This window comes from Microcebus murinus, chromosome 1, assembly GCF_040939455.1.
Source record: "Microcebus murinus isolate Inina chromosome 1, M.murinus_Inina_mat1.0, whole genome shotgun sequence".
Taxonomy (NCBI): Eukaryota; Metazoa; Chordata; class Mammalia; order Primates; family Cheirogaleidae; genus Microcebus; species Microcebus murinus.
This window is the reverse complement of record NC_134104.1, coordinates 71,569,171-71,596,147: the sequence shown is the minus strand read 5'-3', so window position 1 is coordinate 71,596,147 and position 26,977 is coordinate 71,569,171. Positions and strand designations below refer to the sequence as shown.

At 39.1% G+C, this 26,977-nt stretch overlaps 1 long non-coding RNA gene and 1 other non-coding gene across 3 annotated transcripts in view; both read right to left on the bottom strand.

Moving 5' to 3' along the window:
• LOC105879766 (uncharacterized) overlaps positions 1 to 26,977 on the bottom strand; it is a 215,802-nt gene that overhangs the window by 54,464 nt on the left and 134,361 nt on the right. The window lies entirely within an intron of this gene.
• Positions 19,673 to 19,778, bottom strand: LOC142874922 (U6 spliceosomal RNA). Its single transcript, XR_012922502.1, has one exon. It is a non-coding gene; the product is annotated as a U6 spliceosomal RNA (small nuclear RNA).

Sequence of the window (26,977 nt, the reverse complement as noted above, 5' to 3'; positions counted from 1 at the left end):
AGTCCCCTTGATCTGCTGGTTTATAAAAAAAGGAGACAAGAGTACAGTTCCCCAAAGGGTGGGGACAAAGTGGACACCAAGCATTATCCTCTTGTGGCTATAGAAATGTTCTTCCCAGAACCAGGCCTTTGGGCTTGTAGTAGAGCTTCCTTCTCCTCTCAGTTCTGCAAAGTCCACTTCTCCCTCCCTCTGCAACCATTGCTCAGGAGCATATAATAGATCTCTCTTTTCTCCCCTGGATTGCTTCTCCCTTTGGCTCCAAATTCAATCAGAATCTGAACATAGAGCCACGCAATGTTGATCCCAAGAGCCATCCCCTTCAATTTATAGGAGATGGGGTCAAAGAGAGACTGTAATTTGCTCAAGGACATACAGCATTCACCAGCCCTATGAATGATGGAGGCTGGGGGAACCTCCTAAAATGTGTGGCTATGTGTGGCTGTCTATGCTTATTTGTTGGTATGTATCTCCTATTTCCATTTTCACCCTTCTATATCAGGCTATATCTGGCCTGTGTTTATAAAGACTCTCTGATCTCTTCAGATGAAAGTTAATGCTCTACCAAATAAATCTCATCAGTACTTCTTTTGTGATACTTACCATTTTTATGTTTTTGCTGTTTTGATTATTTCGGCATCTGCATAATTTTTATCTCCAGATCCCAAGTTCTTTGGGGGAAAGGATCCATGTCTTACAGATACATTTCAGAGAGTTAATGATAGTTGAAGGAAAGTGTATAGCTTTTCTTCTTGAAGGATTCACAGCAAATTTTTGTAGAACAGAATAATATAAAAGCTTAGGACATTGGTCTATCATATTATATTAGTTAAGGATTCAGAATCTCAAAGACCTGTGTTGAAATGACAGCTCCACATTTAATTGCCACAGCACTTTGGGCAAGTTATATAATTCTATGACCTAATCTGTTCATTGGAGGAAGTAATGCCTATATCACAGAGGAAATAACTGTCTTAAATGAAGTAATATATGTAAAAATAATTAGCATACTTGTTTGCATACAGAACACACTTATTAAATCATACATTTTTTTTGTTTTTTTTTATTAATCCCATTTTTTTTATTTCTGCATATTATGGGGGTACAGATTTTAAGGTTTCAATAAATGCCCATTTCCTCCCCTCCCCCCACAAGTCTGAGTCTCCAGCATGACCATCCCCCAGATGGTGCACATCTCACTCATTATATATGTATATACCCTCCCCGCTCCCCGCTGCCCAATACCCTATTACTGCAGTACCTGTGTGACCACTTAGGTGCTGTTCAGTTAATACCAATTTGCTGGTGAGTATATGTGGTGCTTGTTTTTCCATTCTTGAGAAACTTCACTTAATAGTATGGGTTCCAGCTCTAACCAGGAAAATATAAGATGTGCTATATCACCATTGTTTCCTAGAGCTGAATAGTACTCCATGGTATACATATACCACATTTTATTAATCCATTCTTGGATTGATGGGCACTTGGGCTGTTTCCACAGCCTTGCAATTATGAATTGTGCTGCTATAAACATTAGAGTGCAGGTGTCTTTTTTGTAGAGTGTCATTGGATCGTTTGGATAGATGGCCAGCAATGGGATTGCTGGATCAAATGGTAGATTCACTTGTATCGCTTAAAGGTATCTCCATATTGCCCTCCACAGAGGTTGAACTAATTTGCAGTCCCACCAGCAGGGTAGGAGTATAGAATTTTTTTATTTCCATCTTGATTTCTTCATTTATGAAGTAATCATTTAGTAGGAGGTTGTTTAATTTCCACGTTTTTGTGTAGAAATGTGAGTTTCTGTTACAGTTGATTTTTTAAAATTTCTTGAGGTTTACTTTGTGTCCTAGGATATGGTCAATCTTAGAGATGTCCCGTGAGCTGATGAGAAGAACGTATAGTCAGTGGATTTGGGGTAGAATGTTCTGTAAATGTCAGTCAGACCCAATTGTTCTAGAGTTTTGTTTAAGTCCATTATTTCTTTATTAATTTTCTGTTTGGAGGATCTGTCTTTTGCCGTCAGTGGGGTGTTGAAATCTCCGGCGATTATGGAGCTGCTATTAATCCATTTGCTTAGCTCTAGTAAGGTTTGCTTTATGAATCTGGGTGCACCTAAGTTGGGTGCATATATATTTAAAATTGTTATCTCTTCTTGTTGAACTGTGCCCTTCACCATTATATAATGACCCTCTTTGTCTTTCACTACTTTTGTTGGTTTAAAAACTAAATCGTCTGAAATTAGAACTGCTACGCCAGCCTTCTTTTGGCTTCCACTTGCTTGGAATACTGATCTCCACCCTTTTACTTTTAGTCTATATGCATCCTTGCAGGTTAGATGTGTTTCCTGAAGACAGCATATACTTGGCCTGTATTTTCTTATCCATTCAGCCAGCCTATGTCTCTTGAGTGGAGAGTTTAAGCCATTCACATTTATTGAGAGAACTGATAGGTAAGGTAGATTACTGTTCATTCTGTTGGGTTGGATGTTGTGGCTTTGATTTCTCTCTTGAGCCATTGTAATATCTGGCCTTTAATCTTTGGGTTTTGGTTGTTTTTATATTTGTGAGTTTTTATTATGGTGTTCTGTGCGTAACACTGTTTTGAGTACTTCTTGTAGGGCTGGTCTTGTCTTGGTGAATTCTCTGAGACTTTGCTTGTCTGAGAATGTCTTTATTTCTCCTTCATATATGAAGCTTAGTTTTGCAGGGAAAAAGATTCTAGGCTGGGCATTGTTTTGTTTCAGAAGAGTGAGAATGGGGCCCCAGTCTCCTTGCTTGTAAAGTCTCATTAGAGAAATCTGGTGTTATTCGAATTGGCTTTCCCTTGTATGTCACTTGCTTCTTTCGTCTTACAGCTCTTAGAAGGGCCTCTTTAGTTGATATTTTGGTCAGTCTGATGACTGCATGTCGTGACGTCTTCCTGTTTGCATTGAATCTCCCAGGGGTCCTCTGAGCTTCTTGAACTTGTATATCGAGATTTTGAGCAAGGCCTGGGAAAATTTCCTCTATTATATCTTCAAATAGCTTGTCCAACCCTTGGGTGTTGTCCTCTTCCCCTTCTGGTAACCCTATGACCTTCACATTAGGTTTCTTCACATAATCCCACAGCACTTGTAGGCTTTGCTCTTTTCTCCTGTTTCTCTGCTCTATCTCTGTGATGGTTTTATTTAGTTGGAGGGTGTTATCTTCAATCTCTGAGATTCTTTCTTCTGTTTGATCTACCCTGTTCTTGAGACTTTCCACTGTATTTTGTAGTTCCCTGAATTGATTCTTCATTTCCAGGAGTTCGGTTAAACTTTTCTTCATTGTGTCCATTTCTTTTTCCAGATCCTGGAGGCTTTTTGTGCTTTCTTTGTGTTGGTTATTGAGTTGTTGTTGCAGGTCGGTGAGCGTTCTTATGATCCCCATACGAAATTCCTCTTCTGTCATTTTGGTTGCCTGATTTGGGTTGGTGTCCATTTCTAGGGGGCTGGTGCTCCTCTTTGGGGGTGTGTTTTCCGTTTGGTTCTTCATATTTCCTGAGTTCCTTCGCTGATTTCTTCCCATGTCGATCAGTTGTTGTTTCTTTCCTTTAGGTTTTTGTTTAGGTATTTACACACCTTGTTTAGTTTCTGAGCCATTGGGTGGTGTCTGTGGGTGAGATTTGACCACTCCCCGTATAATGAGTCAGTGGGTGCCGTGAAAAGGCTGTGCAGGATGCCGTCCCTGTAAGTAGGTGGCGCTTGCTTGGAGGAACAGGCTGTGCTGTTGTTTTTGTGTCCTGTTATCAGCTCTTGTTCTGGGTGGAGCTGGGTTGGGTAAGCCTGCCCTCAGGGACCACCAATGCTGTTAGCAGGGGTCAAAGTACTGTTCTCTGCTTCCAGGAAAAGCTGTCAGGGCAGGGCTGGAATGGTCCCTCTCAGCCAGAATGTCTGCTTGTGGGGGTGGGGCTGTCTGAGACCCGCAATCCGGAACAGTCCTGGCTTCTTTCCACCCTCCCCAACTCCGCAGCTACTCCTGGGCCTCTGCCAGCAGGCCAGACCACACGCCACCAGGCCTCCCTGGATTGTGATGCTGGCGGAGAGTTTCCCTGCGCAGAAACGCTGCCTGGGCTGGGCGTACAGCCTCCCTTTGGGGGGAGGGTTGCCCTCTAGGACGCTGATCTGCCCCTGGAGGCATACACACCTCAGCGGGCTGTTCACAAATATCCCTTCTGTGCCCTGGGCAATGCTGAACCTCGGTGCACGGGATCTGGTCTGCAGGTCCAACCTCTGGGTCCCAGAGTTCAAACTGTATCCCCACCAGGGAGAGGATTTCCAGTCCCAATTCACCCACAGGGAGCCCAAGCTGTGTCTGTGTCTCTCAGCCTCTGAGTCGGCACCGTTCTCCTGGGAACACTGTGCCAGCAGTACCTGGGAGGGCTGGCAGGTAGGGCGCTCACAGTCTGAGTTCTCCTTAGTCAGCTGTAGGGTCCCAAAAAGGAAGGTCCCGTTCCCTGGAGGTGCCTCTGGCTGGTGGCTGTGTTGTCTCTCTGGGCAGCCGCAGGTAGGGTCGGTGGAGGGGAGAAGGAGGCAATATGGTGCCTGCCGTGCGGCTTGGGTCTGTGCACACGGAGGTGCCCCGAGGGATTTGGGAGTGTAGTGCCGTGTCCGCTACAGGCTCACCGCTAGCTGGCGGCGGCCGTCTCTGGGCTGGTGTCCACAGGTCTCTCCACCCGCTGGGAAGCCCACCAGCAGTCCCAAATGCAGGGGAGGGGAAACGTGAATTATCCACCTACCCTTGCTGCTGGTCTCCGGGCTGCTCCGGTGGTCTCAGCTTCTAGTTCTCCTCCGCAGCCTCCTCCCATGGAGTCTCCCGGGGTCTCAGATACCCCTCCTTCCCACCCTCGTCTGCTGTATGCTCGCCTTCTTGCTTCTTTTTTCTAATTTCTGCTAGAATCTGTTTTTTCTGCAGAGACACTCTTTCTGGCGGTGTTTCTCGTCCGCCATCTTGATCCTCCTCCCATATTTTTAATTACTATTAGGAAGTGGTAGTATTAGTAACATGATTTGCTGGCAAATGGCATTAGGCTCAAATGTTTAAAACCGAAAAAAAGAAAGAAAGAAAGCAAATGGCTCTTGCTTTAATTCACGTGCTACTACCTGTCCTGGTCAATTCTTTGATTGCCCACTCTATTCTAAAAATTAACATATTAATGATGATCATAGATACTAAAATAATGGTAGGACCAAAAACTAGACTGGCCACTTGACAGGAAGAAAAAATATATTTCCTCCTCTGGTCTTTTTTCCACCACCTCAAATTCATGCAGTCTGCTATATGCTACCATGGACAGAGATGAAATGATTCCTCTTTGCTTGTTCCAAAATGTTGGAAAATTTTTATAAGAAATTGGGTTGGACAGAGAAGTCTTTTTATTTCTTTTCTTTCTGTTCTTCTCTTTCCTAAGTGTTAAGAGACAAACTGCTTACTTAATGATAAATGAGTATGCCCCTCCTCACTCCAATGTGAGCAAAGCATACATTTAATCCTAAAAATATAGGCAAAATTACCAAAGTGAAAATATATTCCCTGGAGAAATAGAGATAAGAATGCTGATGCTTGCTGAAGTGCTGTTGCTTGTGGATTTGTAAGGTTGATGGAATACTGATGTTTACATTAAGAACAGCTTGCAATTGTATTGGAAACAAATGCTTACCCTTGCATTACTGAAATGAAGATATATGCAATAAAAATGTTCTGCATAGGAACATACAGATGCATAACAATTATTATCATTGTGAGAATATAAATGCATGATTATGAAATTCCAAGTTTCAAAAGACAATGAGAATAGGAAACATTGTCATTATTTAAATTACAATAAGCAATTATATTAGATATTAAAATGTGAAAGTAAAAATATTCCAATTTAGCTAGCATAAATGCTACAAAAATCTTCCATTATATAACAATTTTTTCAAAAAATACTAATATTTATAAACAAAATTTTAAATCACTCTAATAAATTATTATGACATGGAGAAAGGGAAAATCACCAGAAAACCAGGATCCTCAAATCCTGACATCCTATCGCCCTCTCCTCCACTTCCTCATTCTCTCTGATGAAGTTCCAAGAGATCTGTAGGCAGAAGACAAAGTCACCACCTGCTTTATTACCAGGCGTGTTTTATTCCAAAGCTCAATGTAATCTTTGTGATTTTGTTTATATATACTTGAAGTAGAATGAGGCTGTGACTTTTTTTACCTCAGCATCAGCAAGCTTTTTATGAGTGTCAGTGCATACATAGCACTTTACAAACATCTTTTAAACAAGGTAATTACAATATAATATATGAGATTTAGAAGTTAATAATTATTGTTTCATATTAATTTAATGAACAATAGAGTTTTTGATTTTTAACCAATCCATTGATATCTGGAAACCTGACTCCATGATGAATATACTTTGAACTGCCAGTCATGTTTCACATCCACTTGGTTTATTTTCATCTTTTACAAGATGAAAATAGGAAATTCTAATGTACAGTTATAGGCCATCAGAAATGGTAGCAAGTGCTTATGATAAGCAGATAATTATGAATATTAGGATCAGAGAAGAGCCTGGAAATGTGGATAGATATTTCATTGAATGTTGTTAGTTCAACATTCTGTCACATAGTAAATAGGAATATCATACCCAAAGATGGAAGGCTATGTGCTTTAAATTGGAGGACAGCAAGAAATAAATTAATTATCCACTCTTCAGTTACTTTAATTCTCAAAGTATATTTGGATGTATTTTTAAATGGTGCTCAATTATATATTATTGGTTTTTTGATGGAAGGGAAAAAATCATCAAATTCTAGGAAAGATCCAAATTCTTGATGGCAAAACTGTCTTTATTATAATTACATCTTCTAATATATTCTGATATATTTTAATAAACATTAAATAGTGTACATTATCTCTAGGATGATAGATTTGAACTATTCAGATATTGACAATAATGTTGAAACATTCTATTTGAACAAGCAACTTAAAATTATAGAGATGGTCTGTGCTGATTTTAACAGTCATTTTATTTCATCCTGTATTCAACAGCTCAATGTAAGCACCTTTCCCCTCAACAGTTGGCAAACTTACACATTGAGAAAGTCTTGTTTTTGCTGCCTATTTCTTTGAACGGCAGTCTGAAAAGATATACTCTCAGGCTGTACAATTCAATTATACTCATAGGTTTCACAATTTCTTTCAACACTGAATCAAGATCAGGAGGTATACTGGTGAATGTCACCTGTTCTCTGAGACTAAACAGCATGTGAACTGGCATTCAGGAGCAGCCTCTACTATGTTCCTGGTAAAGCCATTTCTTGCTGCACATATAGTTCGTGCACCTTCAATTCGGAATCTAATGTGCCGTTTCCAGTCTACCTCATGGCTCATAAACACAGATGTTAGCCTAATGAGAAATCTCTCTCTTGCAATGTGTGTTTTTATGGATAAGCACAACAGGAAGTCACTGGGTATTTTCCTTATTTAAAGTCCATTTGTCAAAAGCTGACAACCTGCATTAAAAAATACTTTGATCTCACTGTAAGGTGCAGCATCCCCCAGCATGCCCGTGGGATGCTGATTGCTCGATCATATCATATACCACTGGCAATATGTAACATCTAAAAGGTGCCATTTGATAAGTTTGATAAGTTTGCCAATATCTAATTTGATAAGTTTGCCAACATCTCATTCTTCCTTCTCTCAAAATAAAATATTATTAATGACTTTGTCCCTGCTTTTACATACTTCTAGGAAATTGAATGACTTATATCTACTTTTGCCATATGTAATGACAGTTACTTATTTTGATACCTGAGTAGTTTGCATGCCTAAATAACAATGTCTCATATCTCATTTTAATAACAAAATTATTAGTTTTCTATTCAAAACATTATTTTGTGCTCAGTACAAAAAAAAAGTGACTATTCCATTGATATATGTCCCTGTTGTCGCACCAGTCATATGCTGTTTTAGTTGCTATAGCCTTGTAGTACAGTTTGAAGTCTGGTAAATTGATGCCTCCCAATTCGTTCTTTTTCCTTAAGATTGCTTTTGCTATACAGGGTCTTCTCTGGTACCATACGAAACATAGAATTATTTTGTCTAGATCTGCAAAAAAATGATGTTGGTATTTTAATATGATTGCATTGAATCTGGGGATCACTTTTGGTAGTATAGACATTTTAACAATGTTGCTTCTGCTGACCCATGAGCATGGTATGGTTTTCCAGCTGATTACATCCTCTGCTATTTCCTTCCTCAGTGTTTAGTAGTTCTCCCTGTAGAGGTCTTTCAGCTGCTTAGTTAAATATATTCCTATTTATTTTATTTTCTTTGTTGCTATTGTGAAGGGTATTGAGTCTTTGATTTGGTTCTTGGTTTGACTATTGTTGGCATATAGGAATGCTACTGGTTTCTGTACTTTGATTTCATAACCTGAGCCTTTGTTGAATTTGTTTATCAATTCTAGTAGTCTCATAGCAGAATCTTTGGGGTTTTCTAGATATAAGATCATATCATCAGCAAAGAGCAGCAGTTTGATCTTTTCTGCCCCCATTTGGATGCGCTTGATTTCCTTCTCTTGTATAATTGCTCTGGTTAGGACTTCCAGCACTATATAAAATAGAAGTGGTGATAGAGAGCAACCTTGTCTGCTTCCAATTCTAAGCAGGAATGCTTTCAATTTTTCCCTGCTCAGTATGATGTTAACTGTGGCTTTGTCAATATAACTTTTATCATTTTCAGATAAGTTCCATCTATGCCTATTTTGTTAAGCGTTCTTATCATAAAAGGATGCTGAATTTTTTTTAAGGATGCTGAATTTTGTCGAATGCTTTTTCTGCATCTATTGAGAGGGTCATGTGGTCTTTATTTTTACTTCTATTTATGTGTTGAATTACATTTATAGATTTGCATATGTTGAAACATCCTTGCATCTCTGGGATGAAGCCCACTTGGTTGTGATGGATGATTTTTTTGATAAGCACCTGAATTCGGTTTGCTAGGATTTTATTGAGAATTTTTGCATCTATATTTATAACAGATATTGGTCTATAGTTTTCTCTTTTGTTGCGTCCTTTCCTGGTTTTGGTTTCAGGGTGATGTTGCCTTCATAAAACGTGTTGGGGAGGATTCCTTCCTTCTCGATGTTGTGGAATAATTTATGCAGGATAGGCATCAGTTCTTTTTTGTAGGTCTGGTAAAATTCAGGTGTGAAATCATCTGGTCCAGGGCTTTTCTTTTTAGGAAGTCTTTTTATTGCTGCTTCAATTTTAGTACTTGATATTGGTCTGTTCAGGAATTCTATTTCTTCCTGATTAAGCCTAGGGAAGGCTGTGTGTTTCTAAGAATTTTTTCATTTAGTATACATTGTAAACTTTATGTGCATAGAGGTTTTTATAGTATTCATAGATGATATTTTGTATTTTCATGGTATCAGTTGTAATTTCTCCTTTTTCATTCCTGATTGAGCTTATTAGAGCCCTCTCTTTTCTGCTTCTCATTAATCCAGTAAGAAGTGGTTGCTCATATAGCCATCTAATCTTTGACAAAGCAGACAAAGTAGACATACACTGTGGAAAAGAATCCTTATGCAATAAATGGTGCAGGGAGAACTGGATAGTCATATGCAGAAGACTGAAATGAGATCCATACCTCTCACCTTTCACAAAAATCAACTCATGGTGATTTTAAGACATAAACTTAAGGCATGAAATTATAAGAATTCTGAAAGAAAACATTGAGAAAACTCTTACAGACACTGGCCTAGGGAAAGAATTTATGAAGAAGATCCCAAAGCAATCACAGCAACAACAAAAATAAAGAAATTGAACCTGATCAAATTAAAAAGCTTCTGCACAGCCAAGGAAACTATCATGAGAGCAAACAGACAACCTACAGAATGGGAGAAAATATTTGCATGCTAAACATCCAATAAAAGGTTGATAACTAGAATTTATATAGAACTCAGGAAAATAAACAAGAAAAAATCAAACAGCACCATTAAAAAGTGGGCAAAGGACATTGACAGAAACTTTTCAAAAGAAAACAGATTAATGGCCAATAAACATATGAAAAAATGTTCAACATCTCTAATCATCAAGGAAATGCAAATCAAAACCACAATGAGATATCATTTAATTCCAGTAAGAATGGCTTTTATCAAAAAGTCCCCAAATAATAAATGTTGCATGGATGCGGAGAGATAGGAACACTCATACATTGCTGGTGGGACTGCAAACTAGTACAACCTCTGTGGAAAGCAATATGGAGATACCTCGAAGAGATACAAGTAGAACTACCATTTGACCAAGTAATCCCAATACTAGGTATCTACCCAAAGGAAAAAAAGGCATTCTATAAAAAAGACATCTGCCCTAGAATGTTTATAGCAGCACAATTCACAATTGCAAAGATGTGGAAACAACCCAAGTGCCCATCAATATGTGAGTGGATTAATAAAATGTAGTATATGTATACCATGGAGTTCTACTCAGCCACAAAAACAATGGTGATCCAGCACCTCTTATATTACCCTAGATGAAGCTGGGGCCCATTCTACTAAGTGAAGTATCACAAGAATGGAAAAACACGCACCACATGTATCCACCATCAAATTGGTATTAACTGACAAACACTTATGTGCACATATAATAATAAAATTCACTGGGTGTTGAGGAGGTGGAGAGAAAGGAGATGGGTATATACACACCTAATGGGTGCAATGCACATCATCTGGGGGATGGGCAGACACGCTTGAAGCTTTGACTACGGTGGGGGAAAGGCAATATACATAACCTAAACGTTTGTACCCTGTATTATGCTGAAATAAAAATAAAACCAAACAAAAACAAAAGCAAAACAAAAATGTGACTGGGCTACCAGAGAGGCCACTGTTCCCTGTTTTAGAATGAAGTGAAAATGTCATTGCTTCATGTCATTAAGTGACAGCTTCATACACAAAGAAACTGGGGACAAGGAGCAAATGGATCATTTGTTCAGTAATATCTGAGTTTCAAATATTCACTATTTACTTCCTATGTGGATTTTCCTTTTCCAGATGATTGTGTAAAATCATCACACCCTCAGATTCATTAGAATTGTATTTGTCTTACTTTTCAAGTGACTACTTTAATGCTCTAATTATTCACTTTAGAGTCATTTTAGAAGAATGTAATGCAACATAGTAGGAACAATAAAAACTAAGTTTTATGAAAATAAATAATAACATGCAAATGATGAGAAAATCTTTTTTTAAAAAACCTGCATACTGTTAATTAAGATGAACAACTAACTTAGCAATTAGAGTACATTGTATAAAGCTTAGAAATGTAATTTGAAGAATGTAACAGGATTTCTGGGAAAAATAATAATTTCAAATTTATGAAAGTATATTGCTTTTCATCTCTTCTTTAAAACTGCCATCTTAATACATCTAAATAACAAGAGGCCACAAGTGGTCCAAGGACCATATTTTGTTCTGCCTTAAGTTCACTCTGCTTACCATCCTCTGTAGGGAGGAAATGTGAGTCTGAGAAAAGCAAGCCAAGGAAAGGAATTTCTCTAAGTTCCAAAGCAGGGTTGGCTAGACATGTACCAAGGACTAGGCACAGGGAAGAGTCAGTCTGCCCCTCCCAGGATAGGAGAAGTATTTATCACAGGCATTGTTTAGAATTGGTGGTGTATGGTGATAATAAGCAGATTTTTAATTGTTTTTATTATTGACCTTAAATTCTCTGCAGACAATTCACACCTTTATTGTCTGTACTTGGGGTAAGCCACTCTCACTCTTAGCCCTTAGTAGACCACATCAGCTGGCCTAATGGGAATACTCCAGGCTAAGGAGGACTGGGAGAGAGCTCAAATGGGACTAATCTTTGGCCTGTCTTACCTAAATAGCTTTGTAAATGGAGAGAGACTATCAAGAGGAAAAGCGCGCGTGCGCGCACACACACACACACACACACACACACACACAGAATGTCCTGGTTAGCACAGGATCTGATAAATGACCTTGATCCTGACCCCTTCATTTGTGCACAACTTCTTCCTTTTTGAGCGATGGGGTGCAGCTGAGAGTAAGGGGTCCAGAAGATGAAGGCAAGCAAAGAGGACACTGGAGATTTTCTGAAAGACAGTGGGACGAAGTTCCTGTGTACTTGGAGTTCAATATGATTCCCAAACAAGGTATAGGCACTGATTCACTTTTCACATGATTTCAGAGATGAAATGTAAATTTGCTAAAATTTGTGGTGGTGAGAATGTGCTTAGTCAACACAGTATATCAAAATCCTGGGCTTAGATGAAGCAGGGAAGTCAGAATGCCAATGTGGAAATGTGGCAGGCTGCTGGGAAAGTGGCCATTTTCAGCTTGAGTTTGCTGCGTCATAGATACGCTCACCTGTCCCATCACAGTATCTCTATGCCTGGCACATATGCACAATCCATATGACCAGTACAGTTAGTGGACTGACTCATGATGACGCACCAGAAATCCAACTCACGAAATTTCAGTTTTTGAAAATCCTTTTAAAATTCAGGTATGTTCACATTGTGTTTTCCTAAAGTGAGGTACGCTCGTACACTCAGAGCATTGGGTTTCCCCAGTAAGTAAATGAAGCTGCAGTAACCTGCACTTGTTGCATTTTCTTGAGGAAAGCTGATGACCTGGGAAATCGCTCAGTGATTAATGGGAAGTGTTCTGCCTCCTCCGTGAAAGAGCTCCAACCCTGTGGCAAGCAACAGTCTTATCAGAACTTTTGAACACCAAGCATGATTCCCCCACCAATATTCTAGTTTTAGTTAAGAAAATTCAATTACTTCAAAAACAGTCACTGAGTGCCTATTATGAGCCAGACCCTAGGCCAGGAGCTGGAGTTATGAAAATGTATATCATAGGTGTACACAATTAATTATAGTAGAAGGCAAAAAATTTATCAGAGCAATAAAAAAGGTATAAACAAAAGCTACAGGATTGAGGGTGTGTGGGAGGGACATGCATCATTTTCTAGCTCTACTTGAAGTCTCTGTGATCACCTTTATAAATACGCAGGCAAATTTAATGACTTTTGTGAGGCCTAAGGGAGATGATAGTGCTTGGAACATGACCAGTTCTTAAAGGAATACTTTCCCTTCCTCCTTCTATCTCCTCTCCTCCCACACTATAAACGTATCGTAGGCAGGGACTGAATCATGCTTATCACTGTGTCCTATACAGTATCTATTCTAGTGCTTTGCTTTAATTACGCTCAATAAATATAGACTTGGAAGAATAGTTCACTGATTGTGCTTAGGAAAGGGCCAAAAATGAAAAAGAAGAAGAAAAGAAGGGAAGAAAAGATAGAAGCACTGTTGATGAAAGACAAATAATCAGGTATATGGGCCCAATGGAGTCATTTAAGCAGACAGAAAAAGATGGATTCAACAAAAGGACAAGACAACTACAAGTTATTAACATGAGATAATATTATCCACTTTTCTCCTGTCTGTGTTTGGCCAGCTGGTACTACTGAGAGCACACTAATAAAGTGTAATCAGAAATGACATTTTACAGCAGGTCCGCAGTTTGTAGCACACATTCTACCATATTTATCAATGATACTCCATGCTTCTCTTAATTCCTACCTTCTTTTCTTGAGGTACCAAATAAGTCTCAGTCACTTAGTGAGATCTTTTAATGTCAACAGACGATCTAAACGGAAGAATTTGCAGGCTGGACTTGGTGGCTCATGCCTCTAATTCTAGCACTGTGGGAGGCCAAGCCAGGAGGATAGCTTGAGCCCAGGAGCTCAAAACTATCCTGGGCAATAGTGAGTCCTCATCTCTACAAAAAATTAAAAAATTAGCCAGACATGGTGGCACACACCTCTAGTCCCAGCTACTCAGGAGGCTGAGGCAGGAGGATTGCTTGAGCCCAGGAGTTTGAGGTTGCAGTGAGCTATGATGATGCTACTGCCCTGCAAGCTGGGTGACAGAGTGAGACCCCCGTCTCAAAACAACATAAAACAAGCAAAAAAAGAATTTGAAAACAGGAAACTTCAGCCTAGCAGTTATTGTTATTTTTTTAAAATCTATTATGTCAAACAGTAAATCTGGCTGATTTTATCTCCAGAATAAATTCACTATAGAACAATCATTTAACAGATCAATTATTTCTGTATTGTGTAGGCCTAGGTAAGAGGGTATTACCTGTCCTCTTAGCAAATACCATGACCACGACCAAATGTATACCAGCCTAGATTACCCACACCAATCCTTATGAAAAACAAGTCAAAGTAACTCCAACAGAAAGGCAGAATATAGTCAATCTCTCTCTTTTATTATACCAGTCTTCTAATATTTTTGAGGCAACATTTAACTCTCTCTAGCTGCATTTTTAAGAAGCTATGTAAGCTGATGACAAGACTGGTACTAGAATCTACCTCTTTTTGTGGGGGCAGCACTCAGCACCCACTTGGTCTGCAATCCTGGAAAGACTCTCTTAACACTGGCCAGGCCACTAATTAGAATATTGAGATAACCGCCCTCATCCTCCCCTACACAACCCTTTACTCCACTTCCAACCTTAAGGCTACTCACTTCTGCCTGCTGTCAATTTCACACTCCCCTGCCTAGCTGCCTTGAATTATTTATGTGTTTGTACTCCTGACCAGAATGTAAAGTCTTTGGAGGGCAGATGCCCCATCTTATTCACCTTTATATTTCCTAAGTGCCTTTTGCACAGAGATTTTGAGTTATGATAAGCATTTGCTAAATAAATATTCAGCAAAGTAGGCCAAGTTATGTACTGTGAGTGAGCATCAGATTCCCAATCATACAGAAGGATGTTCATTGTCAACTACTTGCCATTCTAAAGTTAATTCTAATTCAAGTCGTGTATTATAGTCTGGAAAACATTCAGATTAAAAATTAATCTGAGATTATAAATGTATTGGATATATCTATATCTATATCTCTCTATATATATCCCACATTGCTGAATGAGGCTTTTCCTGGTCTGATGCCCATATGTGTATGTTACCTTTAAAGGAGAAGATTTTTAAAAAAGAATTAGGTATCTGCAACCTGTACTAACAAGATAACATTAAACTGCTATAAGCATATTTCATTAGATAGAAGTGAATCCCTAATTAGTTTAAAACTACATGTTAAACAAATTATAATATTTATAATGTCAGATAATACCATACTGAAGAAAAGTTATCCATGTTAGCCAGATAAAAGTATAGCATATATTACTCAGCTGCAGGGATTTAAGATATAAAAGCTAAAATACCTCTTAGCATTACACAAGGGCAGGAGTCAGAAATTCAAATGGCTACAGAGGTTGGGCTAAAAACCTAATTTCTTGCAGTGGGTGAATAGAATGCAATGCACAGAGGTAGGGCTTCATTCTCTCAGTGGAGCAGCTATTGACAACTCTACGTTATGGTTGCCACATGGAGATAAAGCCTGGATGTTATGATAGAAGAAGAGAAATTACAAGTCTAGACATTTGTGGGAAAAGTTTTGAGTTTTAAATGGCTGCAAATTCAATTTTTTTTTCTTTTGTCAAAATCAAATGCAGGCCAAAGAAAACTGGTCAGTAGGTAAGACTTAATGAACTACATGACCTACATGATCTTTAAGGTATCTTTTGATCCTTATCAAAGGATCAAAAGATAAAAATCCTGAAATTTTACCTAGTACTAACTAGTTAGCGAGTTAAATTAGTTAGCAAGAATTCCTCCACATTTTCTGCCACATGTTGCATGTTTTACTGTTACCGTAATTATCAAGTCACTATGTAAACAATATATTGTAAGCTTTTATTTGAAAAAAAAAAAAAAAAGATGTCTACAGAGAACAACTGATGGGCTTAGCCATGTAAAAATGTGACCAAATCTCAAGCCCCTCTTTTAATTGGGTCACTCACAGATTTTCATCTCAACATTTTGTGTCTTTTCTGGGCTAGACCCATTTGTTGAGAATGTTAAATGACATTTTAAAGGAAAAAGTAAACTGAAATGAAATCGCTTATATTAGTTGGGCCTCACATTTTCTTTGGGTCTTTGACAGAGATGTTACAATGATAAGTAAGCAGCTGGAGATGTCTGGGGGCTTTAAAACACGAATCATTAATTTGCAAGGACTCAGACACATTCACTTCTCATTTTTATTAAGCCTTCTATATCTAAAAGCAGCTGTCAATGAGCAGTCAATGTCCCTAAATGGAATTGTATTCTAAAGCCACACTAGCATCTTATACACTTTGATAGCTATCAGTTGTTACACACACATGGTAATGGCAAGTGCTTTCTCCGATGTCTTGGCAAATTCATATACCAGAGTCTAGAAAAGAAACTCTGCGGCTAGATTTAATAGCATGAATTAGTTTAAGTGTTATGAATGATTTGACTAGTCAATTTAGTTTGAAAAATAGATAGATGTCAAAAATGTCTTTAATCTTCCTTCAAATTATTCAAATCATACTTCCTTGACATTTCTTTTGCAGACATCTCTTTGTGCAGCCTCTCATAGTATACCTATGCTTTCCATAGCTTTCTGATAAATTCAATTATTAATAATTCAGGAATTAAATAATTTGGCATTATTTTGGTCAATAGTCTCTAGGTACCTACTATGTGGAAGACTGTGCACTAGGCAACAAGGAGAGGGTTAGATGTGACGCTTATCCTCAAGGGCCTTAGAGAGTGAAGGGAGATTCCTAGAATGGTATGCAAGGCCCTGACAGTTTACACCCTTCTTCATTCAAAATGCCCATCTTGTCCTGAATATAATGGAGAAGACGGCAGGCATGTCCTTGCCTTTATAAGACATAAAATGTCTCATAAAATTGAACAAATAATAAAATAAATTCTAGTATACATAAAATTAAACATCACAGCCATTTTCAATTCTGTAAAAGGCTACAAAGAAATTCAGGAATTTATAGGAGCTTCTTTGTCATCTCTTTAGCCTCATCTCTAGTCATTACCTGCTCAAATTTTATATTCCAACATAACAGAACTGAGCATGGATCTCTGGACACAACCCGTTGTTTCATGTCTTGGTATCTTTTCATATGCTAGTCTCTCGACTTGGAGTCCTCCAACTTGGTATGATTTGTCTACCTGGCAACTCCTGTTTTCAAAGCCATCTGTATCAGGCATGTCTTGAGCATTGCTTTAAAATCTCTCAGCCTCACTTGTCTCTTTTTCCAATCACTGCAGTGATTCTGGGTGGGCTTTGATCAGCTTCACACAGGTGCATTCTGGCAGTGCAATGCCTCATGCCCCCACCGGTGCCTCTCGCTTTCCACGCTCAGTGCACACAGATGCAGAATGCAGAAGTGCCAGGGGTTAATGCTCTGAGGGACAAACTCTGGGCGGTCTTCAAATAGTTTATACAGCTCCATGGAGAATCTTTTCAGGAAAAAAGAAAGAAAATGAAGGGAGAAAAGAATGTAGGCAGAAGGAAAGAAATAAGGGGAGGAAAGAAGGAAGGAAGAAATGGAGAAAGGAGGAAGGAAAACGATATGTTCATAAGTAACTGTAAGTCAAGCTAAGGTATAGTAGATGCCGTCAGAAAGATACTAACACAAAGTGTAGACTGAGCATTTAGAAAAAAAATCAAAGGGTGGTTATGTGAATCTAGTGTGATAACAGATATGAATCAAACACCACACTAAAATAAGAGTGATAATTAGTAATTGGTAAGTGTTATTGACTGGCTGGAAATTCTAGGTCTAAGAGAAAAATCATCATACCACATTGTGAGTACATCCACTATGGCCAAGTGGTCAGAGAACAGGGAAGGATAAGGAAGCATCAGTTCTCAGGATTTGCACAAAGTGGAGAAATTCTTACTTTTACCTCGTAGGGAGCTGTTTCAAAGGTGGGCAGTGGCAGAGATATGAGCCAGTGATTGGAGCATGAGGGATTGGCAAAAGTTACTCAAGACTTTATCTCAAGTGATATCACAATGCTATAAAGTGGGGATAACACTTCACAACGACCAGCAATTAAATATAAATTCAAATGGTTTTACTGTACTGGTAAAAAACCTGATTATCCTTGCATTGTGTCAGTTTTTGATTTTGTATTTACATAAAAAATCACTCTAATGTTTCAGCTCTGAACATCTATAGTGATTTAAAAAGCTGTGAATTTTTAAAGACATAAATGTTCATCACATGGAGAAGCCTCTGGCAGTGATTCTCAAGTATTATTGACACAATCAACACCAAGGAATTTATTAAAACGTAGGTGTTTGAGCCCTAGACTAAACCTCCTAAGTCAGAATGCTGGGGTTATGATCTAGGAATCTGTATTTTTAATATGTACCTCATGTTATTATGATACAATCCTAAATCCTTGGAATTTTGAAAAACAATGGCTCAAATAAACAAGTAAATTACTTTTAATCAGTCAAAAGTGTACATCTGGGTATATGTGTGTATTTGTTAAGGTAAACAGGTGCAATAAGCAACAGCTAATAACTTTTACTATTCATCATAATTAGTCAAGCAAGTGAAATACCTATGATTACAAGGATAGGAAATATCTTCTTTGACTCTAACATTAAAGAACAGCTATTTGTTTTGACATATTAGTCTAATCAGATGGAATATAAATCTGAAAAAAGTCACTCTTAGTTTAAAATGAAAATCGATCACTGCATTGCAAAAAAAACCCCCAAAAAATAAAGCAATAGAAACTCAAGAATAAAAGCAACAAAACATCATGAATAAATGAAAGGCATGGAGTAACTTTTTATTTTTCTCTGTAGTTTGCAATTTTAACTTTTCTGTTGTGTTCTTCAAATATCCCAGGATTTCTGTCTGTGAGGTCTCTCGGAACTTTAATACCAAAATCACTACCAAAGATCTTCATCACACTTCTATGTGGGAAGACTAGACTTTAACAAGCCACCCTTTCCAAGGAGTTCTGGAATCCACCCTTGGCCTGGTTAGGCGTCCCTACTCCATCCAGTTTGTTGACATTCTAGTTAGCTGTCTGGTTCTTGCTTTTGAGCATTGCTTCTTGCTATCATGCAAACTTCGCTTAGCCTTCTGCTGTTCTCTCAGCAACACTTCAGTCAGACCACCAATGGAGACCCTTCCATCAAGAGGTGAGAGCCGAGACCACGCCATGGCAATTAGAGGCTTTTATTAAAGATCTGATGATAACTGGAGAAAATTACAACACAGATAACTTTATTTTTAAAAATTTTGGACAGTTACTTTTGTGGAAAATAAAACAAAACTAAAACGAATCTGGTGGTTTAATGAGGATTTTTTGTTTTGTTTTTAAAATATTTTTATTTGTACAAATTTGTAGAGTACATGAGAAATTTTGTTACATGCATATAATGCATAGAGATCAAGTCTGAGTATCGGTGTGTCTATCACCTGAGTGCAATACTGTTTTGTTAAGCATAGTCATACTACTCTGCTATCAAGCATTGAATTTACTCCTTTTATCTAGATATGTTTGCACCCTTTAACTCACTTCTTTTCATCATCTGCCCTGCCCCCTACTCACCCTTCCCACTCTCTTGTATCTATTTTTCCACTCACTACCTCCCTGTGTTAAAATTTTTTAGCTCTCACATATAAGTGAGAACATGTGTTATTTGTCTTTTTGTGCTAGGCTTATTTCACTTAAGATGATGACCTAAAAAATATGGAATGCTTCTTGAATTTGAATGTCATCCTGTACAGGGGTCAGGCTAATCTTCTCTGTATTGTTCCAATTTTAGTATATGTGCTTCCAAAGCAAGCACAACATAGAGAAGTTAAACCTAGATATACTGCTGTAAGAAAAAGACCATGATCCTAAGACCCTCTTCGTTGATCCTTTAGTGTGTAACTTTTTATCAAGCTACCTGCAGTCTCACTGTTTTACAGGTCTGCCAAGCTATCTAAGCTCTGGATTGTAGCTGTGACAGGATACAGACTGCTTTCCCCAAAGGGAGCCCCCTTCTCCAGAATCCTACCCCGACTTCCTTGAATTCCTCTCTGCAAATAGTTTTCTCCCTTATCCAGTCAAAGTCCTGCCTCCTACAGTCATCCTCATTCAGTAATGACTATTTGCCAGCCAGAATAAATGTCATTAGGAATGGCATGTCCTTTGAGAGGGAATTCCAACTCTGTACACAGTGATATGTTCTTAGCCCTTTCATATCCAAAATATATTGGACTATATGATATCTTATAATTCTCATCAGCATATGTCTTAAGTATTCAGCATCACTATAATCCTCCAAATCTAGATTATTTGATCTTGAATAACACCATCTGTAACACTTTAGTCCTTCAGTCAGGTTGAACAATATATATTTTCATTTCAAAGACCTTCCTCCAGTTTAATGTTATGACCAGGTCTATACAACCTTTTAACTCTTTTTGAGATCCTATCCTGATCTTTTGTGTGCAACGCCTGGAGTAACAGCATACACATCTACCAAAGTCGACCAAAAATATATATGCATAAAGCACAGTAACATAATCTGGAATGATAAAGATCTATTAAAAATTAACCCTATTTATATTACTAACCAGACTTTAATTTCTCAATTTGAAGCTTGGTATTTGGGTTGCTACTATACTGCACATGAAAAGTCTTCCCTAATAACAATGGATGGTTCCTTTCTATTGGTAAATTCTCCACATTCTCCTCCCCTCAAGTAAGGTAATTATCTCCAGAAAGCTCCAGCCTTTATCCCTTAGAAGGTAGAAATAGTCTACATCTTATAAATAACATTTTTCCCAGTCTCTTCTGTCAAGAGCTAAAAAATCTGTATGACCTCGTTAAATATGAGTTATTTTATTTGTTTACTTGGTTAGTTGCTTTGGTTTGATGATTTTGTTTAGTTTTGGTTTAGGAAGTACATCTTAGAAGTGGGATGTTTATCTAGGCACATTTTTTTCTTTAAGCCACTACTGCTCATTCTCCTCTACAGAGTTAATCTTTCTTTGTCTTCATTTTCCCAATTGTTAAAATGAGAACAAGATAATACTTGCCAAGTGTGGATTGATCTATGTAAAGTACTAGTGAAAGTGCTAAGTAGTTTTGCTCTTGCTACTTATCTTCAATAAGAAATTATCTTAATGCGTGTGGGTGACAGTAATTTGTTAAAGTCTGGTGAGAAGTAGCATAGTAACACTTGAAACTGACACATAACAGTAATAAAACTTCATAGCCCATTATTTATAGATTGCATATTTAGATTGGACATATATGCTGAAACTCTCTGATAATATGTTGAGAGTGGTTTAACATCTAATTAATGTGATTATTAATTGGCTAATAAAGACATTGCCTTGAAAATTTTGTAAATTTTCATTCTTGGTGGGGTAATAGGTAAACATTTGAAATATTCTTTTCTGCTTCAGTTCATATCTTTCTTTAGATTCTATTATCTATCTATCTATCTATTTTAGTATAGAACCCTGGATGTTATAGAAACAGGAAAATACTAATTACAGCTCTTGTTTCCAAGAGCTATAGCCTTGCTATTCAAATATGACTTAGTTTCATTCTTTTCCTTGTTTCATAATAGCTACATGAGGTGACCGAGTCAAAAATATTCTTTGCCATTTTAGTCCAGATCTATTTTTCAATCCCCTCTTCCTAGCTATATGACCTTTAATAAAATAGATTCAAAAGAGTAAATGTACAATTTGAGTACATAGAATTTTGCTGTCAAGTAGTTCCCAAATGAAATTAATTTGAGTATTGGGAATAAATAAAGTAAATGAGAGAGAAATCAATACCATTTGCATTATAAATTCCCAGAGAACACAAGAAAAATTCTCCTAATTATGTAATCCAGTTACTAGAAAGAATATCTGTCTTGCATTTATGTTTTCCTTCTCATCTATGCAATTCAGAAAAAAAAAAAAGAATGTACTACTGGTTCTAGATAAAAAAAAAAAAAAGGAGTAGCTTGCATCAGGCTAAACTTCTGCTGAAAACAACTATAAAAGCTGAATAAAACATACAACATAGATGTTGAAAATCTCCAGGGAGCAACCAAAGCAGCTATAATACAAGGGGTCATGATAATGAAGAAAGCAAAACTTTAGAGAAGTAAGCCCAACATTCTATGCAACATTCCCACTGAGGCATTTGACATTCTTAAACTGTATGTGTGGGGGAAAAGACCAAGCACGAAGTAGCTGTTTAAAGGTTAAAGTGTTAAGCAAAAATTCTAACAGTCTCATTAGGTTGGGAATATTACAGACTGAATGTTTATATTCCCCCAAATATATATGTTGAAGCCCTAATCTCCAATGTGACAGTATTTGGAGATGGGGACTTTGAGAGGCAATTTTGGCTAGATTAGGTCATGAGGGATGCCCTCATGATGGTTGTTAGAAACTAAGACCCTCAACATACCTATGACTTGTCCTACGCACGGGCTTCGCCCTGGAAAATTCCTAGGACAAAAACAGCACCCCACCCTCCGGCTATAGCTCCGAGAAGAATGCATTCCATGACGTGCTGAACGCGAAATTCTCCAGGGTGTGCTAACTGCAATTGTTCCCGACCACCTGCCAGGTTGAGGTTGCGTAATCAGTCACAAACAAACCTCGATACCGATACCGATAAGATACTGATTGGGGCTGATTAGCCCAAACCCAAGACTCACCATCACCCCACTGCATTTTTTGTTTCTACTTCCTTGTTTCTGTATGCTTATAAAACCTACTAAGAATCTAAGTAAAGTAGACCTTGACAACCCTTTGCTTGGTCTCGTTCCCTTCTCTCGCCCATCTCTTTCAGGCACGGTCCCCCTTGACCCCATGAGTAACAGAAGGTCCCGCAGGTCAGGACAGATGGTATTAGTAACCTTTTAAGAAGAGTAAGAAAGACATTAGTCTCTTTATCCACATACATGCACCAAGAAACTGCCATGTGAAGACACAGCAGGAAGGCAACCATCTGTAAGTCAGCAAGAGCGTCCTCACCAGAACCTGACCATGCTGGCACTCTGGCCTCAGACTTCCAGCCCCCAAACAGTGAGAAAACAGATTTTTGTTGTTTAAGTTATTCAGTCTTAATATATTGTTATGGCAGCCTGAACTGTCTAAGACAGGGAGAGGAAAATAGGAGGTAAGGGTTTGTCAGGGAGAAGGACATCTGGACTATACCCAAGGCTTCCAGCTGGGGTGATAGAAGTATTATGTCCTAGATATAAAGACAAACTAAGAATAGGCAAGTTATCCAAAAGCCTTAAACACAACCTCAAAATATCTGAAACTCCAACTGGATCATAGTCATCTGCTTGTACTGTATCTGCCAGCCAGAAGAAAATTAAAACTTCTTTGAAGGAAGATAACATTATGCAGAGATTCTGCATTTTATTCATATATAACATTCAGCATTCATGTAAAATAAAAGTAAAACCAGGCATGCCAAGACATAAGACCTTAAAACCAAAAACTCAAGAGGGAGGAAACAACAAACCTATAGATTATCTAGATGTTGGAGGTAAGAGACAAAGATCTCAAAATAATTCATCATTATGTGGAATAAAATGGAGGAAAAAGATGGATAGGGCTGATGAAGAGATAAATAATTTCTTTGAAACACAGAGGAAGAAAGAATGAAAAATTAAAAAAAGAAGATAGAGGAGGGGAATCAAGATGGTGGATGAGAAACACCACCAAACACAGTGTCTCTGCAGAAAAGACAGATTCTAGCAGAAATTAGAAGAAAGAAGCAAGAAGATGAGCATACAGCGGACGAGGGTCAGAAGGAGTAGTACCTGAGACCACGGGAGACTCCACGGAAGGAGGTTGCGGACCAGAACTGGAAGCTGAGACCACCAAAGCAGCCCGGAGACCAGCGGGAAGGGTAGGTGGATGGCCAAGTTTCCCCTCCTCTGCATCTCAGACTGCTGGTGGGCTCCCCAGCGGGTGGAGAGACCTGCGGACACCAACCCAGAGACAGCAGCAACCAGTGAGTGGTAAGCCAGTAGCGGATGTGGCACCAGGCTCCCAAATCCCTAAGGGGCCCCTCTGTGTGCACGGACCTGAGCCACGCGGCAGGCGCCATATTGCCTCATTCTCCCCTCCACTGACCCTACCCGCGGCTGCCCAGAGAGACAATATAGGCACGAGCTGGAGGCACCTCCAGGGAATGGGACCTTCCCTTTTAGGGCCCTATAGCTGATTAAGGGGAACTCGGACTGTGAGCTCCCTACCCGACAGCCCTGCCAGGTGCTGCTGGCCCAGTGATCCCAGGAGAACAGGGAAAACCCTGAGGCTGAGAGACATAGACCCAGCTTCGGATCCCTGTGGATGAATGGGACTGGCACTCCTCTCCCTGGTGGGGATATAGTTTGAACTCTGAGGCCCAGAGGTCAGACCTGCAGACCAGATCCTGTGCACCGCCGTCTCGCATTGCCTGGGGCACAGAAGGGATATACGTGAACAGCCAACTGAGGGGTGTGTGCCTTCGGGGGCAGCTTAGTGTCCTAGAGGGCAACCCTCCCTACAAAGGGAGGCCGTGCGCCCAGCCCAGGTGGTGTTCTTGTGCAGGGAACCTCCCTGCCGGCATCACAGTCAGGGGAGGCCTGGTGGCATGTGGTCTGGCCTGCTGGCAGAGGCCCAGGAGTAGCTGCAGAGTTGGGGACTGCGGAAAGAAGCCAGGCCTGCTCCAGACTGCGGGTCTCAGACAGTCCCCTCTGACTGAGTGGGGCCATTCCAACCCCTCCCTGACAGCTTTTCCTGGAAGCAGAGAACAGAACTTTGACCCCTGCTGACGACATTGGTGGTGCCTGAGGGCAGGCTTACCCAACCCAGCTCCACCCAGACTTCTCCTAGATCCGCCCTCACTGAGGGGGAGAAAAGGACATGCCTGGAAGTCCCAGGGCCCCACCCACCACCTGAGGCATTAGAGTTCTCTCTATAGGAACAAGAGCTGATAACAGGACAAAGAAACAACAGCGTAGCCTGTTCTTCCAAGCAAGCGCCACCTACTGACAGGGAGGGCATCCTGCACACCCTTTTCACAGCACCTACTAACTCATTATACAGGGAGTGGTCGAATCTCACCCACAGACACCACCTATCCTCTCAGAAACTAAACAAGGCGAGTGAATACCTAAACGAAAACCTAAAGGAAAGAAACAACAACTGATCAACATGGGAAGAAATCAGTGAAGGAACTCAGGAAATATGAAGAACCAAACAGAAAACACACCCCCAAAGAGGAGCACCAGCCCCCTAGAAACGGACACCAACCAAAATCAGGCAACCAAAATGACAGAAGAGGAATTTCGTATGTGGATCATAAGAACACTCACCCAGCTGCAACAACAACTCAACGAGCAACACAAAGAAACCACAAAAAGCCTCCAGGATCTGGAAAAAGAAATAGACACAATGAAGAAAAGTTTAACCGAACTCCTGGAAATGAAGAATCAATTCAGGAAACTACAAAGTACAGTGGAAAGTCTCAAGAACAGGGTAGATCAAACAGAAGAAAGAATCTCAGAGATTGAAGATAACACCCTCCAATTAAATAAATCAGTCCCAGAGATAGAGCAGGGATATAAGAGAAAAGAGCAAAGCCTATAAGAGATGTGGGATTATGTGAAGAAACCTAATGTGAGGATCATAGGGTTACCAGAAGGAGAAGAAGACAACACTCAAGGGTTGGACAAGCTATTTGAAGATATAATAGAGGAAAATTTCCCAGGTCTTGCTCAAAATCTTGATATACAAGTTCAAGAAGCTCAGAGGACCCCTGGGAGATTCAATGCAAACAGGAAGACGTCACGACACGCAGTCATCAGACTGACCAAAATATCAACTAAAGAGGCCCTTCTAAGAGCTATAAGACAAAAGAAGCAAGTAACATACAAGGGAAGGCCAATTAGAATAACACCAGACTTCTCTACTGAGACTTTACAAGCAAGGAGAGACTGGGGCCCCATTATCACTCTTCTGAAACAAAACAATGCCCAGCCTAGAATCTTATTCCCTGCAAAACTAAGCTTCATATATGAAGGAGAAATAAAGACATTCTCAGACAAGCAAAGTCTCAGAGAATTCACCAAGACAAGACCAGCCCTACAAGAAGTACTCACAACAGTGTTACACACAGAACACCATAATAAAAACTCACAAATATAAAAACAACCAAAACCCAAAGATTAAAGGCCAGATATTACAATGGCTCAAGAGAGAAATCAAAGCCACAACATCCAACCCAACAGAATGAACAGTAATCTACCTTACCTATCAGTTCTCTCAATAAATGTGAATGGCTTAAACTCTCCACTCAAGAGACATAGGCTGGCTGAATGGATAAGAAAATACAGGGCAAGTATATGCTGTCTTCAGGAAACACATCTAACCTGCAAGGATGCATAAGGACTAAAAGTAACAGGGTGGAGATCAGTATTCCAAGCAAGTGGAAGCCAAAATAAGGCTGGCATAGCAGTTCTAATTTCAGATGATTTAGTTTTTAAACCAACAAAAGTCGTGAAAGACAAAGAGGGTCGTTATATAATGGTGAAGGGCACAGTTCAACAAGAAGAGATAACAATTTTAAATATATATGCACCCAACTTAGGTGCACCCAATTTCATAAAGCAAACCTTACTGGAGCTAAGCAAATTGATTAATAGCAACTCCATAATCACTGGAGATTTCAACACCCCACTGACGGCAAAAGACAGATCCTCCAAATAGAAAATTAATAAAGAAATAATGGACTTAAACAAAACTTTAGAACAATTGGGTCTGACTGACATTTACAGGACATTCTACCCAAAATCCACTGAATATACATTCTTCTCATCAGCTCACGGGTCATTCTCTAAGATTGACCATATCCTAGGACACAAAGTAAACCTCAAGAAATTTAAAAAAATAGAAATCATACCATGTATCTTCTCAGATCACAGTGGAATAAAAGTAGAAATCAACCCTTACAGAAACTCACATTTCTACACAAAAACGTGGA